The 17856-nt window shown below is 41.6% G+C and overlaps 1 long non-coding RNA gene across 1 annotated transcript in view; it reads right to left on the reverse strand.

The window, feature by feature from the left end:
* Nucleotides 1-17856, reverse strand: part of LOC128349054 (uncharacterized) — a 45237-nt gene that overhangs the window by 13742 nt on the left and 13639 nt on the right. The gene's annotated exons all lie outside the window — the stretch shown is intronic.

The raw sequence follows: 17856 nt of genomic DNA on the forward strand, positions 1-17856 counted from the left end.
GCACTATGCTGTAAAGTTCCAGCCTGGTGGAAGGAAGCGTGGGAAATATTTGTGGGGGGGGGGGAGTACCCACTAACCCTTGCAACCCCTGGAGTCATCTCTGATTTTAATTAACTTGTTGGAATTAAGATTGAATGGTATGAAAGTTCCATCCATGGTGTTCAGTCCTAATGATTCATTCACACGTGCAAATCATCACTTGAGCCACATGGAATGAGTGCTAACATGCAGAATGAACCAGTCCATGGTTAAACTTATTAGTGAACCTGGGCCACTGCTATCAACTGGCAAAAGCCCTCCAGTATCTCAAATAGAGGACTTTCCCAAACTTACTCAAGATGCAGAATTCTGTCCTCTCGATAATGTACTTGCAAAGAGTCTATGCCAGAATTCAGACTGAAATTTGGAGACAGGGTTAAATTATCACACAACAAATAAGTTTCTGTTTTAAATATCTTTTTGTTGTTGTTGATTTGTTGTTGATTCTGGGGCCTTTTTAAAAATCAGCAATTGTTTCAATGTTACCAGAAGATGCTTTTATAATTACTCTTTTTTTATACAGTAAATTACTAAAGCTTTAAAGCTCAGTGGGACATTTGTTTATTGGAAACATCTTGGATTCCCTAACTTGCAGTATGTTGTTTACATGGCACATATTGCCACTACAGGAAGCAAATGTCAACAGGCAAATGAAAACCAAGTTTCTGCATTCAGAAGGAAATATAACAATAGCAAGATGTTTTTAATGCACTTGCCTGAGATCATATGGCCTGGTCATATGACAAGCTTTTAATGCTAATTAATGCCTGTCAGATGTATAGACCATTGCTACAGGAGACTGTATTCACAGCTTGATATGGTAAGGACATGAGCTAGGCAAATACAAGCACTTGCACTGGTGCAGATGTCTGGAACTGAAATTCAAGGGATATACTAGCAGACCCTGAAGATGGTATCTTTGTAGGTATTCTGGCCCTGAGAGCCTGCTTGTACTTGTGCACCCTTTATGTGGTGATGTCACAGAGCAGGGCTGACTTTAGGGGTGGGCAGGGTGGTCACCCTGGGCACCTAAAGGGGGCGCCAAACTGGGTTTGGTGGCTCACTGTTGAGTGTACCATCATCAGTGACCTAAGGAGGACCAGGAAAGAGCTTTCTCTGCCTGATTTCCCCTTTATGTTAAGAAAAAAGACTGAAAGTTGGGGAAAGACTGAGGGGAAAGAGCTGGAGAAAGGGGAAAAGACTGCAGAAGGCCTGTGAGAATTCAGAAGGATCCCAGACTGGAGCAGGAGAGCATTGGCAGAAAACAAGGGCAGCTCTAGGTGTGGGGGGCAAGCACACACACCCCCAAGTGATGTGTTCCCACCACCCCCATTTCTGGTCAGAAATCTAATATGTGGGACACAGTTCACCCACCCATAAATGCACTTTGCCCCTTCTGTGCCTTCCTTCCATTTTTCCCCCCTGGTGCCACCACTGGGGGTAAAGTAGGAAATTACTGATATGTAGCACTGGCCCTTTTTTATGGCAGTTGCTGAGAAAGTCTGGGAACAACACCTGGGCTTCTTGCACTACTAGATTTTACAATACTGCCAACCCACAGAACTTGGCAACACTGATAAACTAACCAGAGGGAAGTGCACCAAAAGCACTGCTCTACCAGGGAACTAATATCCTAGTGCTGGTCCTGCCAGAGAGGCTCTCTTGGGCTCCACCCATGGAGGGCAGTCTACCAAGGGTCACCTTAAACCTGGGGCTAGCCCTGATTTTATCATGGGCTTTGGCCCTTTTATACGTCCCAGAGCATGGTCTGAAGGCACATGATACAGCAAGTCTGGGTCTGGTCAGCTGTGGGAGCCAATAGCAGCTTCCCTCCCTCCTGGGACAAATGGAAGCATAGGGAAGGGGTACCAATAAGCCCCCTCCCCATGCTGCAGTCCTGATCCTTATTGGGGACCCCCAAAGGAAAAACAACAGCTAGAACTAAGTTCTATATGTACTTACAACTTTTCTTTGTACTTATTTTAAAATGCATTTCTATAGCATTTTATAATTCCCTCATCTGTATATTGAAGTGGCTTTTTGAGTTCCTTTGTCTGCTTTTCCTAAACTTTGTAATTTAAAAGAAGTTGCTGAACCCTTTTCGTGGCTGTTCTTGTACTTCTCCTGTCTCTTCAGTCATTCTTATGCTGCTGCTGAGGCTTTGTTTGGCTGAAAATGACTTTGGGAAGCCATGAAAGTTGAGAACAGAGTGCCTACTGACTCCCACTCTCTTTTTCCTCTTCTTTCTGAGCAAAGAATCATGGGATAGTCATTTGCTCCCCTCTCCCACCCCCAAAGCAAAACCTGAAGCAATGTGTCAGGGTACGTACATGTTATATTGGGACAGTGAAGCATGGGCAGAATAGAAACTGATCAGTAGCGACAGGTGGTATAATACATTTATGTAACTAGTCCTGGGGGAAGAAATTGCAGACATATCCTATCTGTTATCATAGATGCATGATACAAGCCAGTCTCTGTAAATCAAAAGGCTGATCTGCTATAATACATATATAAAAATCCTACTAAACATCAACATGGTTAATAGATGCATTACTCTATCTTAAGACAAATGCATTATGGACCCAGAACTGTCACTGCACTCTGCCAAATCTCATTTTCATCTATTCATGTAGTGCACACCTGTGGCTTGTTGACAATACAGAAATTAGGGCAGCCGAACACCCTGTGACTCCTCACCATAGATCAGCACAAAGGTACTTAGCACAGGTGTTACTGTAATTTTGATACATTAGGAATATTCATAGTGTTCAGGCCCACAAATTCACACCCCCACTTTTGTGGTATAGGAGGTTGGCATAAACTAGTCGAAGGAGTTTTATAAACACATTTTTTTTAAAAAGGAAGATTGACATTTATCAATACAACACAGTGTCTAAACAGTTTAAAGTTTGTTTTAATCCTGCATGTTAGTATAAAACCTACAGTAATGTTTCTTTGTTAAGCATGAATATGTAATTAGGTGCTGGGCAATGATAAAAAGAAAACCAGAGTCCTTGCTTGCAGCCTTGCAATCTACAAAAACTACAGTCTACAAAACACAAAGGTCCCCCCGCAACACACACACAGAAAAAAAGAGGAAAAGGGAGAACAAGAGAGAAGGTATAGAAGGAAGGGGCCCTGTCCTCATATGCTTGAGCAAAGAAACTTTTCAAACATCTTTTGAACTTCCTGGATCTTCGCAGAAGGCTCATGAGTTTGAGAGTTTTATTTTTTTACATGTTGTGTTATGTTGGTCAGATCCTTGGGTCAGCATTTCAATGGGCTGTTAACAGGGGCAGAGCTGTAACAGGGTGCACAGATTCCAAGAATCTGCACAATCCTGCACCTGGGGCTACTGCTTGCCCACTTTCAGACCTTTTCTTCCTGCAGTGCCATGCAGCGTGCCCCGTGGTATGTTCCTCCAGCCCACTGCTGCTTCCTGCCCATCCTCAGCGGTGCCACATGGGGTAGGAGCATACCATTACTGGGGTGAGGAGGCAGCCCCCCAAACGCTGCCACTGTCATGCATGCCACCACCAGAGTAGGGAGCATGCTGCCACTGCAGGGAGGGTGGGGCTGCCCATGAAAAGACAGACTACCTGTGCCCTCTCTATAGCACTAGCTATTAACAAAAATGAAATCCGCAGGGTGAGGCACTCCCTCTCCATGAGATCAATCTGCCTTTTTCTCTGGAAGTGTTTTGATGTTAGTGGGCCTATGTGCTCCAGTAGGCACCCCCACATCTCACTGGATAGTTTGTTATTTTGATCAGTTTATTTTTATGTTATATATATATATATATATATATATATATATATACCATTCTAAACATTTATTGTAAATTGCCTTGGATTTTAAGGAAGAAAAGTGGGATATAGATAGATAGATAGATAGATAGATAGATAGATAGATAGAGAGAGAGAGAGAGAGGTATAGGTATAGGTATAGGTATAGGTATCTATCCCACCTTTCTTCCTTAAAATCCAAGAGAACTTACAATAAAATCCAAGGCAGCTTACAATAAAATAAATGTCCAAAGATTAGACAGAAAACACAGTACTATTTTCAAAGCTCCATTCATCAAAACCTTACAAGGAAGGCAAACTCAAAAGCAAGGCTTGACTTGACTTGGAATAAATATTCACTTCAGTTGTTTATAAGTTCTAAGCTTTGTATTTAGCCAAAGTCTAAAATGAGAAAAATGACAAAGGTTAATTTTCTTCCAGAAAACAAAACCCTGTTAAGCAAGCAGCTTGCTTGAAAAAGGCTGTTTATGTAGGCATCATACTTGGGACATGGATACCAAGCAAGTGGTTTCTCCTAAATGGAACTATGTGCAAACCCTCTGAATTGCCCTTCCCAGATGGTGCTTTGGGCATTCAGAAGGTACAGGTAGGAAAAGGGGCCATTAGAATGCAGTCTAGTGTTCAAATGCATAAAGTGAATTACACGTCATCCGTAACTCACATATTCTATACCTCAAAAACAAGCAGTACCATCCAGAAGAATCATTTGGCACTCTTTTTGCAGTCCTCAGCATTTTATTCCATACCATCAAATGCTAATTTGTTTTCCTTTTGTGAACTAAGTACAAATACAGATATGTTCTACATACATAATCTAAAGGGAGTGGTGTCCTAGCAACAGCAAACACATAAAAGAAACAGAATTGTTCCACCGTGTTCTTTATATATTTATTTATAAACTTTTCCTAAGTTGGAATTGTAGGGGAAGAATGGCAGTTCAGTCTCCAAATGGCAAAGCAAAACTAGTTTGGTGAGAAAGCAGCAAAGCAAGAGGTCTTGAGACAGTTCATCAATGAAAGTAAGAACATGTTTATTTCCTCCTGACGTATTAACTTGCATGGGTCCACCAACATCACTATGAATCAGATTAAAAGGATGCTGTGTTTCACTTTCTTTGAATGGTAGCAGGCCGTGTTGCCTTTGCTCTTATACAGCATGCACACATTGATTCAGTGTGGCAGGGGTCTATTTTTTAGACCCTTTACCTAATTCAACTTTCTCTATAGCCTGACCTTCTAAGCCACAAAATCAAACATCCTTTGGTGAACATTCCTTCCTTCACAGTTTTGGCCTTTTCAGTCACACATTCTACTTGAAACAATCCATTCTCTTGTAAAATTCCTGTTTATGAGTAATGAAACAGTGACTTCCTTTAAATTTTACTTTGTAGCCCCTTTCTGTAGCATATTTTACAGAATCAGACTTATTTCTAGAGTAGGCACATACAAAGCTTCTTCAATTGCTAATCCAATGGTTTCTCCTTTCTCCAGTTTGTAGAGCAACTGTGCAGATCCTTTTCCTTCTGTATACATCAGTTTTCCATCTGCCAACTATATAGGGATTTTACCATTTGTATCTAGGTTTATAAATCTCTTCCTTTCTCTAATCAAGTTGCTTCTATCACCTGAGTCAATGCAAATGCCACTGCTGCATTTCTCAGACTTAGCTTCCGAAACTTTATCTGTTCTTGCAAGATATATCCTTTGTTTATTAGCTGTAGTCCCTGATTGCTTGTAAGTTCTGTATTCTGTGTTCCCAGATGACTCACTCTCTTTGCAACTTTGTTTTGCTTGCCTTTTGTCTGCAAACTCTTTATTCTTGGGACACTGGTTCTGCAAGTGTTTGGGGCTTCCACAAAGAAAGCATTTCTTATTTCTTTGCAAGGTTCTAAATGCATATTCTTCACTTTCCTTTGGTTGTTTTTAATCCCTTCTGCACAAATCAAGTGCCTAGATGGTAAATTACAAATTGTATGTCTGCATCCTCCTAGACTTCCAAGGCACTAGTCAAAGTAATGTGGCAAACTATTCAACAGCAACCCTATCAAAACTGCATCTGGCATGATTACTTCTTGAGTTTGCAGTTGCCTAGATATTTCCAACATTTCATTTATGTGCTTGGACAGACTTTCTACTTCTCTAAGTCTTTTATTCCTCAGTTTTCTTACTAGATGCACTTTGGAAACCACAGACTTCTTTTTATATCATCCTTCCAGAGTTTCCCACATATGCTTTGAATTTTCTTTGTCTCTTAGATGCACTAAGATTGGGTTACTCATCACCAAGCAAATCATTCCTGATGCCTTTTCATCTGCTCTGCCCCATTCTTTCTGCTCCTTTCCTGCATCTGCAGGACGCTGGGTGTGCAGAACACTGTCAACTCCATGACTCTTGAGGAACATCTCCATCTTGAAAGATCATTGCTCATACTCAAGACCTTACAACATTTTAATCGTCTGGAATCCTTGTGCTGTCTCTATCTTCAAAGCTTTTACCTTTGCTTTGTTTTCTATTTAACTTTCTAGGCTTTTCTCTTTTAGATACTTGCTTCTGGGCCCATAAGTCTTTGTAGGAGATGAATGGCAGTTCAGTCCCAAAATAGTGAAGCAAACCAGTTTGGTGAGAAAGCAGCAAAGCAGGAGGTCTTGAGGCAGTTCATTAGTATTGAAGAACTACAAGGATTTATTTAAAGAAAATGTTACAAATGAATGTGAAAAAGCCTGCAGCATAATTTCAGTTGTAGATCATGGCTGAAGCGAGAAATCAAAACACAGCCATCTCTGGAGAGACAAAATGGAGACTAACACTGGAAGAGCAAAGAGGGGAAGAGATTGGCACTTTTATCCATGACCCTAACCAACCCCCTCCCCAGGGGTCACTATGAGACATTGCAGCTGAGCTGATGCTACCAGGGTCCTAAGTCCAACAGGACTTATGAATGATAATATCTCTAGAAACATTTAAAATGTAAGCTGTTCCAACCATAGGTAGAAAAGAAACAAGTGCTCCTAGATCAAAGGGACATGTAAGGTCCCTTTCTGGCATTAGCTTTGGTAAACTGGGAACCACTGTAGTGATTTCTTTCTGTGCTGCTTGGGAACTTCAGGAGGCAGTGGTGTTATGGGAGGAATCCACACCAGTCTTGCTCTCATATGAAATGTTGCTATGGAAAGGAACCATGTTATGGACTCCTCCCATACGACTTCAGATTTCTGATGTTATCGAGTGGCATGGGAATGAACCATGCCTCAGCAACTCTGAGTGACTAATGGTAAAGTTTGAAGGGACTTAGAAGGCCTGGTAAGAGGTATCTGACCATTTAAGTTCATACTTCAGGCATTGTGCTATGGAGTTGCAGTTTGGCTGTGCATTAAATTAGGACTGATAGACAATTGGCTCTTGCAGTGGATACCATGCCAATAGATACACACAAGTTAAGATGCATAATCCAGACTGCATGATAGCTTATGAAGTCCCTGTGTTGGCATTTTTGTGATTGGGAACTCTATTGATATGAGTACATCCCATCAGAGGCGTTCTTACCCCCGGAACCTGGGGCCCTGGTCCATGGCCTCCAAGGTCCAGGGGGCCTCCTGCTGCCATCCTACCCTGCGCCTGCCCCGCTGCTGCCCCACGGTGCCAATAACATCAATAATTCTAGCTGCCATCTGTGTAGCTGGGGTGTGTGGGGGTGAGCTGAGCAGGCCTTCCCCACCCCCGTGGTGGTGGCAGGCAGAGCAAGAGCGGCCGCTGGGCTTGACTGTTCAGCCCAGCGACCCCTGAGAACTGCGAGGTGCTCCAGTGTGCCTGTGTAATTGGAATAGAGTGTCACAAGCTCATGGCCTTTGACACTCTATTCCAACTGCGCAGGCACGCTGGAGAACCTCGCAGTTCTCAGGGGCCACTGGGCTGAATGGTCAGGCCCAGCAGCTGCTCCTGCTCCACCCACCACCACCTCCACTGCCACCATGGGGGTGCAGGAGGCCTGCTTGACTCACTGCTACCCACCCCCACCCCAGCTGCACACATGGCAGCTAGAATTATTGAAGATTTTGGCACTGCAGTAAACCTTTTTTAAAAACTCACAGCAGGGTGGCGCGGGAAGGGCCTCCGAAGCCCTTCAGGTCAGGGCACCAAAATTACCTAGGTGCACCCCTGCATCCCATTCTAGCCTATTATCGCTACCTGGGCAAAGAGGCACCTTTTACCGTGATGATTCTCTTTATTTAGCAGGGGGAGAGTAACTGGCCCTATCCACCCTCAGCACAGTACTTTCAGTGACTGTAGCTGGGGTCTATCTTATGTTTCTTTTTAGAATGTGAGCCCTTTGGGGACAGGGTTCCATCTTATTTGTTTGTTATTTCTCTGTGTAAACCGCCCTGAGCCATTTTTGGAAGGGTGGTATAGAAATCGAATTATTATTATTATTATTATTATTATTATTATTATTATTATTAAATAGAAACCATGGGGGATATTTGTGGCCTTACTTACTAACCCCTTCTCCCTAACCCTTACAAAAGGATGACTAGTGAGTAGTTGATGACAACAAATTATTCAGATTGGTAAAATCCCAAAGCAGGCAGTGAAGAACTCCAAAAGGATCTCTCAAGTGAACAAGAAACAAAATGGCAGGTGACTCTACATGAGTAACTACAAATTGATTCACCAAGCAACTTCACATTCATTTATTGATTGATTGTTCAGTTTTTATACCCCCTTTCAGAAGACATCCCAAGGTGGGTTACAAAAGTTAAAATATAATAAAACACCATAAAAATCACATTTAAAACCTTAAAAAATTTTAAACAATAAAAACCATAAAACACCCACCCCCCAAAGCCCATAAATTTAGACTCCACCACATATACACTGGAGGAGTCTAAATTAAGATCATCAGGAGAGATGAGAGAGATCATCAGTCTACAGTTGCCAACAGCTCGTCTGGTGGCTACTCAGGGACCAGCCTTCTCTGCTGCTGCCACAAAGCTTTGGAACACACTCCCTGCTGAAATAAGAGCCTCCCCATGTCTGACAACTTTTAAAAAGTCTTTAAAGACACATCTATTCACGCAGGCTTTTGTTTAAATATTGTTTTAATAGTTTTAACATTGTTTTAAAATGTTGTTTTAAAATGTCAATTGTTGTAATGTTTTAACTTTTTCTGTATCATCTATATGTTTAATTCTCTAAGGCATACCTGTGGCTAATCTCATGCGTGGCAGCTCTCACGAGAGTTCACAAACAGCACCTGATTGGGCAGCGGGGATTCCATATGCAGATAGGGAGAAGGAGCCTGTGAGAGCAGAAGCACCATGGTGATTGGGCAATGGGGATTCCATATGCAGATAGGGAGGAGGAACCTGTGGCATTGTGGTGATTGGGCAGTGGGGATACCATATGCAGATAAAGAGGTGGAGCCTGTGATGGTTAAGGTCAGTTGGAATGCAACTGTTACTGGTCGGAAGATGTTCTTGATTGTAGAGGAGAGGAATAATAAAAGGATAGTGGGCAGGGATCTTCAAAGAGAGGGGTTGTGAGGGAGGAAAGAGCCCCTTCAGAAGAAGGAGGCTGCCATTGTGTGAATTAGATGAGGAAACAAGATGAACAAGATCTGTTAACTCAGGGAGGGAGGGAGAGAGAAGGAGAGAAAAAGAAGAGAGGGGAAGAGAGACAAGGGTGAGGGATGGGCCCTAGCCTGTCAGCAGCCTGAGAGGCATAAGTGGCCATGGCGGCACTGGCAGCAAGGAAGGGTCCAGTCAACCACTGCTGCTGTTTGGGGCTACCACGGACATTGGCAGAGGGAGGCAGGCAGGCAAGGGATGGGCCTGGGCCTGTCAGCGTCCCGAGGGGAACGAGCAGTCATGATAGTGGCAGCAGCGAGGAAGGGCTCCTGTAGGGAGGAGCAGGGCTTGGGTGAGGAGGTCTCTGGGGATAGGAGGCTGCAGCTTGGCCAATAGTCACCAGCAATGCTACAGCCACAACCAAGCAGGGTGAGGGGGGTGGAGTAAAGGGATGGAGGAGTGATCAAGAAGGGTGAGAGGGATGGACGCAAAGGGATGGAGGAGGAGCAGCAGCAGCAGGAGAACAGCTCAGGTGAGGGTGGGGAGATCTCTGATGTGAGGGGTCTATAGCAGGGGGTTAGGGGAGCAATCAAGTACTACCGTGCAGATGCTCTGTGCAGGTTAAGCTAGTTTATTTTGTTTTAACTAATGTTTTAATTTGTATGTTGTCACTTATTTTAACTAACATTTTAACTTTTTCTGTTTGTTGTTTGTTTGCTTTGTTGTAAACTTCCCAGAGATGTGAGTTTGGGGCGGTATTTAAAAATATGTTAAATAAATACATAAAATAAATAATAAATTAGCTGAAACTATCCAGAAAAGATAGGACAAGAGTAGAAAGCTCAATGGTGTCAGTTTAGTGTGCCACAGTTAAAATAAAGGCAAATCTTGTATGTAAATCCTAGGAAAAGGTTTAAAATAAAACATATTGCCATTTATGTTGAAAACCTGTTTGGAATGCTGTGTGCAGTTCTGGGCACTCAAAGAAGAAATTGAACAGCTGTGACAGTATAGACAAGGGCAACTCAAATGATCAGGGAAAATTGACATATTTCCTAAGAAGAAAGAAGTCATGGCTTTTAGTGAAAAACAAAATGATGGTGTGTGGTGTTGTGGCAGGATGCTGTGTTGAAATAACTGGTAGTATAGATGGATTAGAAAAAATTCAGAAAAACTGGATGAGAACAAAAGCACAACCCAAATTTACAGAGTTGTCTCAGCTCTCCCAGTGGAGTTTTTGCAGCTTTGGATTAGGGTACGTTTTCTGAGGTCTGGAAGCTGTGGAGTCCTGCTTATTTATAGGGCACAGTGTAAGACATCTGTTCATTCTGGCTTTTAAATTAGTAGGAGATTTATTTCTGGCAAACTGGACAGGAGCTAGTTTCGGTCTTGGCTGAAGGCACTGTTTGGTTTATTCACATTCCTGCTCACCCCCAGCTATTATATGGTTAAAATATGCATGTGTTCAAGCCAATATTACTATATAGAATTTAATACAATGAAACCAGCCAAACCACATTGATACTTGGGCAGATGTGCCATCTTGAACACTCAGTAAGTTATCAACAATCTACTACAGGGATGAGAGTCAGCCAAAAACCTTCCAGTAGATTATAATTGTAACTGCCTCATTATATGGCAACAGGGCAAAATGGTGGGTTGACTTGGCAAAAGATACACACACACACCAAAAAGAGATGGCTTATGCTATGGTTTATAGCAGGTGAGGCCCCCGATGTCTTTAGTCAAAATCATGCATATACTTTGGTTATAGTTACGTTATGTGCATATACATAATTTACATCTATGCAGCCTATCGGATACTACTGTGTATAATCTGTTTTCAGCTTTTGATTTTTTAATGATGCTTTCCATCCCTACTTGGAGTCAAGATGAAACTATGTGGCACAGTAAGTCACCAGGAACCAAATAAATGGGCTCTTGGTACAATTAGGAAGCTTTGAAGTCAAAGACAAATTAAAACTTGTTCACAAAATCTAAATATTGGCTTTAATAGATGTGGGCATCTATTAACAAGCAAATTTCCTGCAAATATCTCTATAAGCAAATGCAATTTAACTTCAGAGAAGCGTGGGCTAATGATTCCACTGCCTAGCTTCAAAACTGTATTAAGATTCCTTATTATTTATTATAAAATGCTTGCACAGAGGGAGAGATCTAATTGTCTGATGAAGATGCCAACCCCTGTGGGTATCACAGCATACTATACCTGTAAAAGCCACTGCTCATTAGCCTAAGCCTAAAGAATAGTATTGGGACAGGAGCTGTGCAAAGCTACTGAGTTTTTGCTTCCTACGAGTCTCAGAAAACAACATTGGCTTTTTAGTCAAATTCCTAACTAGCAATAAATAGCCTTCCAGCAAACATATCACAGAAGGAACACTGTGCTTGGCAGGAGCAGTAATGTTCAGCACCTCCTATTGCATCTGATCAATCATACAACCCCTTCCTACAAAGCAAGATGTCCTGATGCTTAGAGAAATGGCTAATCATCCAATGGGTGGGTGGCTAGGTTGGGAACAATTTTTGCTTTGTATTGATCTTCCATATGCTAGTATTAGCATTGTGTAGATCTCAGTCCCGGTTGTGTGTATATCATAATTAATCACAGCAGAATCCCTCATTATGTTCTTCTCATTCATTAAATACCTATATCTAGACTTCCCCCTGACATACTCCTGTTGGTTGGTTGGCATCATAAAACATGAAGTGCTGAGTCCTACGCATGGTTTCTTTATTACAAAAATCAACTGGTATTGCTGGCACTTCAATCGTACACTGTGAAAACTGGGAATGTTTTTGCATTTTTCCATTCCCATAATATTTTCTCTTCCCATTAGTCCCATTCATGTTGCTACAGTCAGTAGTTTATTAGAATACTTTAATTAAATCAACCATGGGCTACATCAGATGCACCTCTACCTGCTCTGTCCCATATGCTTAGAGGCGAGTGAAACCATGTCTACATCCGAAGCCACCCAGTGGGCCTGCTCAACTGACATATCCAGACCTGGTGAGGGGCATAAAACTGGATTGTACATGCTTATTTGAAGATTGCCAGGGACTTCAGCAGCACACAAAATGGGCAGGGAGATTAGGCTCCTGCTCTCCTTCAAGCATATGGGCCAAGTCAGGGAAATGTATTGTCTAACTGGACCCCATGTTGCCATGTATGAAGCAGCTCATGACTTCATTCTGTTAATTCTCTATTCATTAGCCTAATTGTCCAAAGATCCCAAATCACTGGTTAATAAAACCATCTTGTCCTACTCTTGGCTGAATTCAGACCGCCCCCACCCCTTAGTTCAATCAAAGGGCACTCTGTCTTATTCTTTCTATCAATATAAGATAGAATCATAAAACTGAAAGAAGCAAGAACCATATAGTTCAAACAGAGCTTAGAAAGGCAATATCATCCATCCACTAAATAAGTAGCATAGTGGTCAAGAGTATGAGAAGGGAAGTCACTGGGACAAATATTGCGACAGCAAGAAAATGCCACAGGCAGTTGGATAGACCTATCCACTTATTATTTACTGTAGTGTTTTGTGTTGGGTTTTTTACAAACAGGCCTACTTGCATTACCTTCAATACTTTACTAAATAATTTCTGCAATCTGGTATGTTAAATTGCATCCTTACCCATATCTGAAGCTTGCATATGCAACAAAAATAGCGCTCTGGGGTTTCCCCCCACATATTTTCCATTCAACTTTTTTATGTACATTTGATTTATATTACAGATAAAATATGAATCAGGTTCAGGATTCATTCTTAGAAAATTTGAAATGCAAAACTCCATTTAGTATGTGATTAAATTTAAATACAGTGACACAGGCTTCAAAGGCTGTGGCAAAAGAGAAATACACTTCCGTGGGAAGAGGAATAGCCCACCATATGTTATTTTAGAAATATCAGGACTTTGAGCACAGTTTTACAGGAGGAAAAAAGAATGCAGAAGTGGCATATGAGTTTCCCAGTCTTAGCCCAAGAAGTATCATCAGTCCTAAGCTTTATGAGCTTTCAGCAATTATGAAATCTGGAAACAGCTTCATCAGGGATCAAGAGGATTGCCTGGGTAGCACATTTCTCAGCATTGCTGTGAATGGCGGATCTCTTGCATTACTTAATGAGGAAACTCTATATGCTCATCAGTATCCCCATACATATAAAGGTTTTCTGTATGAGGGTCATTGTAAATAGCAGGTCATTTCCAGCATTCACCAATAAGTAGTACAGCAGTTAACTAGAGGGGATATTCTTCTTCAGCCATTTCCTAGTTGTGAGACATCAGGCAGAGACTTTATGTATAAGTAAAGCTATGACAAAGCTTTTCAATTTTGGTCCCTAGATGTTGGCTATTGTGGTTAGGAATGATGGGAGTTGTGGTCCAACAACATCTGGGATCTTAAGACTAAGAATCCCTGAGCTTTGATGTTCTTTAAACCCATAGCAAAGTTCTTCATGCACAGAGGGCTAGTCCATTATCGCCACAGACTACACTTCAAAATTAATTGTTCCAGTTCCAGACTGAACTAAACAGTCCTTCAGGAATCCCTTCTGTTTTGAGTAGAATTGGAAAGGTCAAAATGCTACCCCAGTTGGTCAACCAGTTTTGTTTTTTGTGTAGTTTTGTGGGTTTTATTTGATATTATATTTTCATTGTCTCATTTTATTTACTTAACATAGGAACGTAGGAAGCTGCCATATACTAAGTCAGACCATTGGTCCATCTAGCTCAGTATTGTCTTCACAGGCTGGCAGCAGCTTCTTCAAGGTTGTAGCAGGAATCTCTCTCAGCCCTCTCTTGGAGATGAACTTGGAACCTAGATGCTCTTCCCAGAGTGGCTCCATCCCCTAAGGGGGAATATCTTATAGTGTTCACACTTCTAGTTTCCCTTTCATATGCAACTAGGGCAGACCCTGCTTAGCAAAGGTCTGCTAAGCTCTCCTTTCAAGAAGAAATGACTTCTTCAGCCATTTGGTACTATCTTTAGAAGGAAGATGTGTTTAGAAAACCTAAGTAGATAGATAAGAATACAATTAAAATCAGAAACTTAGTACATAATCAGCCTGATTCTCTGCATTGGTTAGCAAAGGTTTCCCTGTATTGATATTGCATGGTGACGTGGAGAAAGAAGTGAAATGGGATCCTTCAGGCTTTTTTTTTAAAAAAAAAGACAATAGCACAATGAGCCTGCCAAAGTTAGAGATGGCCATAGAATAGTCCTGTGTTGTAGAAGGTCCCTACTTTTACTGCTGTTGGAATAAAAATAGTGGGAGGAACTGGTGAATGTTGGCTCCTCCTTCCTCCTCTTCTTCCCTTCCACCTCACCTATCCATTCAGCTAAGTGTGGTGGTATAAATATCTAAGCTGCTGTACATGGGGAGCTGTGATATGCAGTACCTTTGCAGGAGAGATATTCAGGTCGGTGGGGATACATCTGTTGGAGCTAGGACTCTGGCAGCATCAGCTCTCAGCTGCAATGTCTCATAGTGTCCACTGGGGGTATTAGGGTAATGGATAAAAGTGCTGGTCTCCTCCTCAATTTGTTCTTCCAGTGTTAGTCTCCATTTTGTCTCTCCAGAGATGGCGGTTGGTTTAGTCTCTCTCCCCTTTCAGCCTTAAGCTCAGCTTTCCTATCCTTTTGCCACTTCTAAATAAATCCATGTTGTTATTCAAACTTAAAGAACTGTCTCCAGACCTCTTGCTTTGCTGCTTTCTCCCCAAACTGGCTCTGCTCTGCTAATGGGAGTTGAACTGCCATTCTTGCTCTACAACATCAGGGGGCCAAAGCAAATGCTCACAGTTCCTCCCATCAGTGTGCAGATGCAGTCCTATTTGGTAGATCTGGCTAGAGCCGGTGAGCTCTGGATAGATCTGGTCACCATCATCATATATGGACAACAACTAGTGCTGACCTGAAATGGTGGCGTGTAAACATTTTCTTTTCTCCATGAAACCAACAACCTGTTGTATTCTGTTCACATGTCTTTGCCAAAGAATTTGAAACTGTTTGCAATTAGCAGGTGTCTCATTGCAAAGGAACACTCCTTTGCATAGCAAGGTTGGAGTAGGCCCCAGGACAAAAAATGAAGCTGGTCCCTCTCCCCCCCACCACCGCCCTGTCTTATTCAGAGAGGTAGGAGAGATATCATTAGGCAGGGGAACTCAGACAAGGGCCCCACCAGATTATCTTAAAGTGTGAGCAGGACTTGAGAGTTTGTACAGGAATGTACTGCTTTGATTTGCATGAGTTTTGAATTTTTAATTATAGCCAATGAATGCCAAGAAGCAGAGAGACACTGACATAATCAAACATAGATCTGATAGCTGTGAAAATGTGTAACAGTATTCAATCTCGATTTGTGGTAATGACAAAGTGTGCTAGATCCCTTCTTATTTGGTTTTATTGTATGTTTTAAAACTCTGTTGTGAGCCACCCAGAGAACAATTTGTTATGCAGTGACAGTTTATTATTATTGTTGTTTTGTTTTGTTTTGTATTGCCCATCTTCCTGCATTTTGTATTGTCAAGATTCCTAATGTGACATTAGGGACATGTGACACTTTGCTTTCGCTAACAAGAAAGTGAATATTTTGAAACATAGTTCGGTCTTAACTATTGGATCATGTAGAAAAACTTTGATAAGACACCACTGATGCACATATCTCCAAAATGTAGTACTGAACCTTCAATAAAACTGAGGAAATATTGAGCCAAACGAGTCATCCTCAAATGACAGCTTATGGAGATCAAAAGATAATCTAAATAAACCAACCAATATTTTTCCAAGACAAAACAAATTCTCTCAGCAACAAAGAATGACATCATCTTGGATGCTTGACTTTATTATTTCCATATCCTCCAATTCTTTTCCAACTGTCTACTTTATTCCTTAAAAAATTCTTCATACTCCCAGTAAAGGCTTGTGCTTTGCTGTACTGATTAGCTTCCAGAACTATGTAGATTGTGAGCCCTTTGGGGACAGGGAGCCATCTTATTTATTTATTATTTCTCTGTGTAAACCACCCTGAGCCATTTTTGGAAGGGCAGTACAGAAATTGAATTAATAAACACCTGGGCTATACCTGTTATCAGATACACTGCAGGAATAATAGACTGGACCCAGGCAGAGCTAGAGATGCTAGATTGTAAGATCAGGAAAACAATGACGATCAATCATGCTCTGCACTCCCACAGTGATGTAGATAGGCTATACCTCCCTTGCAGCTCAGGTGGAAGAGGAATGCTGCAAGTCCATCAAACTGTAGAGGAGGAGAAAAGAGGCCTTGAAGAATATATAAAGGACAATGAAGAAGATGCACTTCAAATGGTCAATAACGAGAAACTACTAAACACCAATGAAACAAAGCAGGCCTACAAGAAAGAACAAGTCAAGAACTGAGCAGAAAAATGAAAAAATGAGCCACTGCATGGTCAATATTTGCACAATATAACTGGAAAATCAGACATCACCAAGACCAAGCAATGGCTTAAGAATGGCAACTTGAAGAAAGAAACAGAGGGTTTAACTGGCTGCACAAGAACAAGCACTAAGAACAAATGCAATAAGAGCAGAAGTCGAAAAATCCACAACAAACAGCAAGTGCCGCCCTTGTAAAGAAGCAGATGAAACAGTGGACCACCTAATCAGCCGTTGTAAAAAGATCGCACAGACTGACTACAAACAAAGACATGACAAGGTAGCAGAGATGATACACTTGAAGATCTGCAAAAAATACAAGCTACCTGTAACCAAAGATTGGTGGGACCATAAAATTGAAAAAGTTGAAGCAAATGAAGATGCAAAAATATTATGGGACTTCTGACTACAAACAGACCAACATCTGCCACACAATACACCAGATATAACTGCAGTTGAGAAGAAAGAAAAACAAGTTGAAATAATTGACATAGCAATACAAGGGGATAGCAGAATAGAAGAAAAAGAAATAGAAAAAAATCACCAAATACAAAGATCTACAAACTGAAATTGAAAGGCTGTGGCAGAAAAAGACCAAAGTCATCCCAGTGGTAATTGGCGCCCTGGGTGCAGTTCCAAAAGACCTTGAAGAACACCTCAACACCATAGGGGCCACAGAAATCTCCATCAGCCAGTTATAAAAAGCAACTTTACTGGGAACAGCCTATATTCTGTGACGATATCTATAATAATAACAGCAACAACATTGATAATTAAATTCATTCATCTCAGGTCCTTGGGAAGGACTCGATGTCTGCATAAAACAAACCAGTCAATAACATCTGTCTGACTTTGTAAACAACAAACAACAACAACAACAATGAGACGGGTCTCACAATCCGTGAGACCCGCTTTTGTAAGAACTGCGGGGAGAGCAGGCAGGGAGCCCTGGGCGGCTGGATCAGCCACCCACATGATGTCCGGCTCCGAGACAGAGC

The sequence above is a fragment of the Hemicordylus capensis genome, chromosome 3 (genome assembly GCF_027244095.1).
Source record: "Hemicordylus capensis ecotype Gifberg chromosome 3, rHemCap1.1.pri, whole genome shotgun sequence".
In the NCBI taxonomy this organism is placed as follows: Eukaryota; Metazoa; Chordata; class Lepidosauria; order Squamata; family Cordylidae; genus Hemicordylus; species Hemicordylus capensis.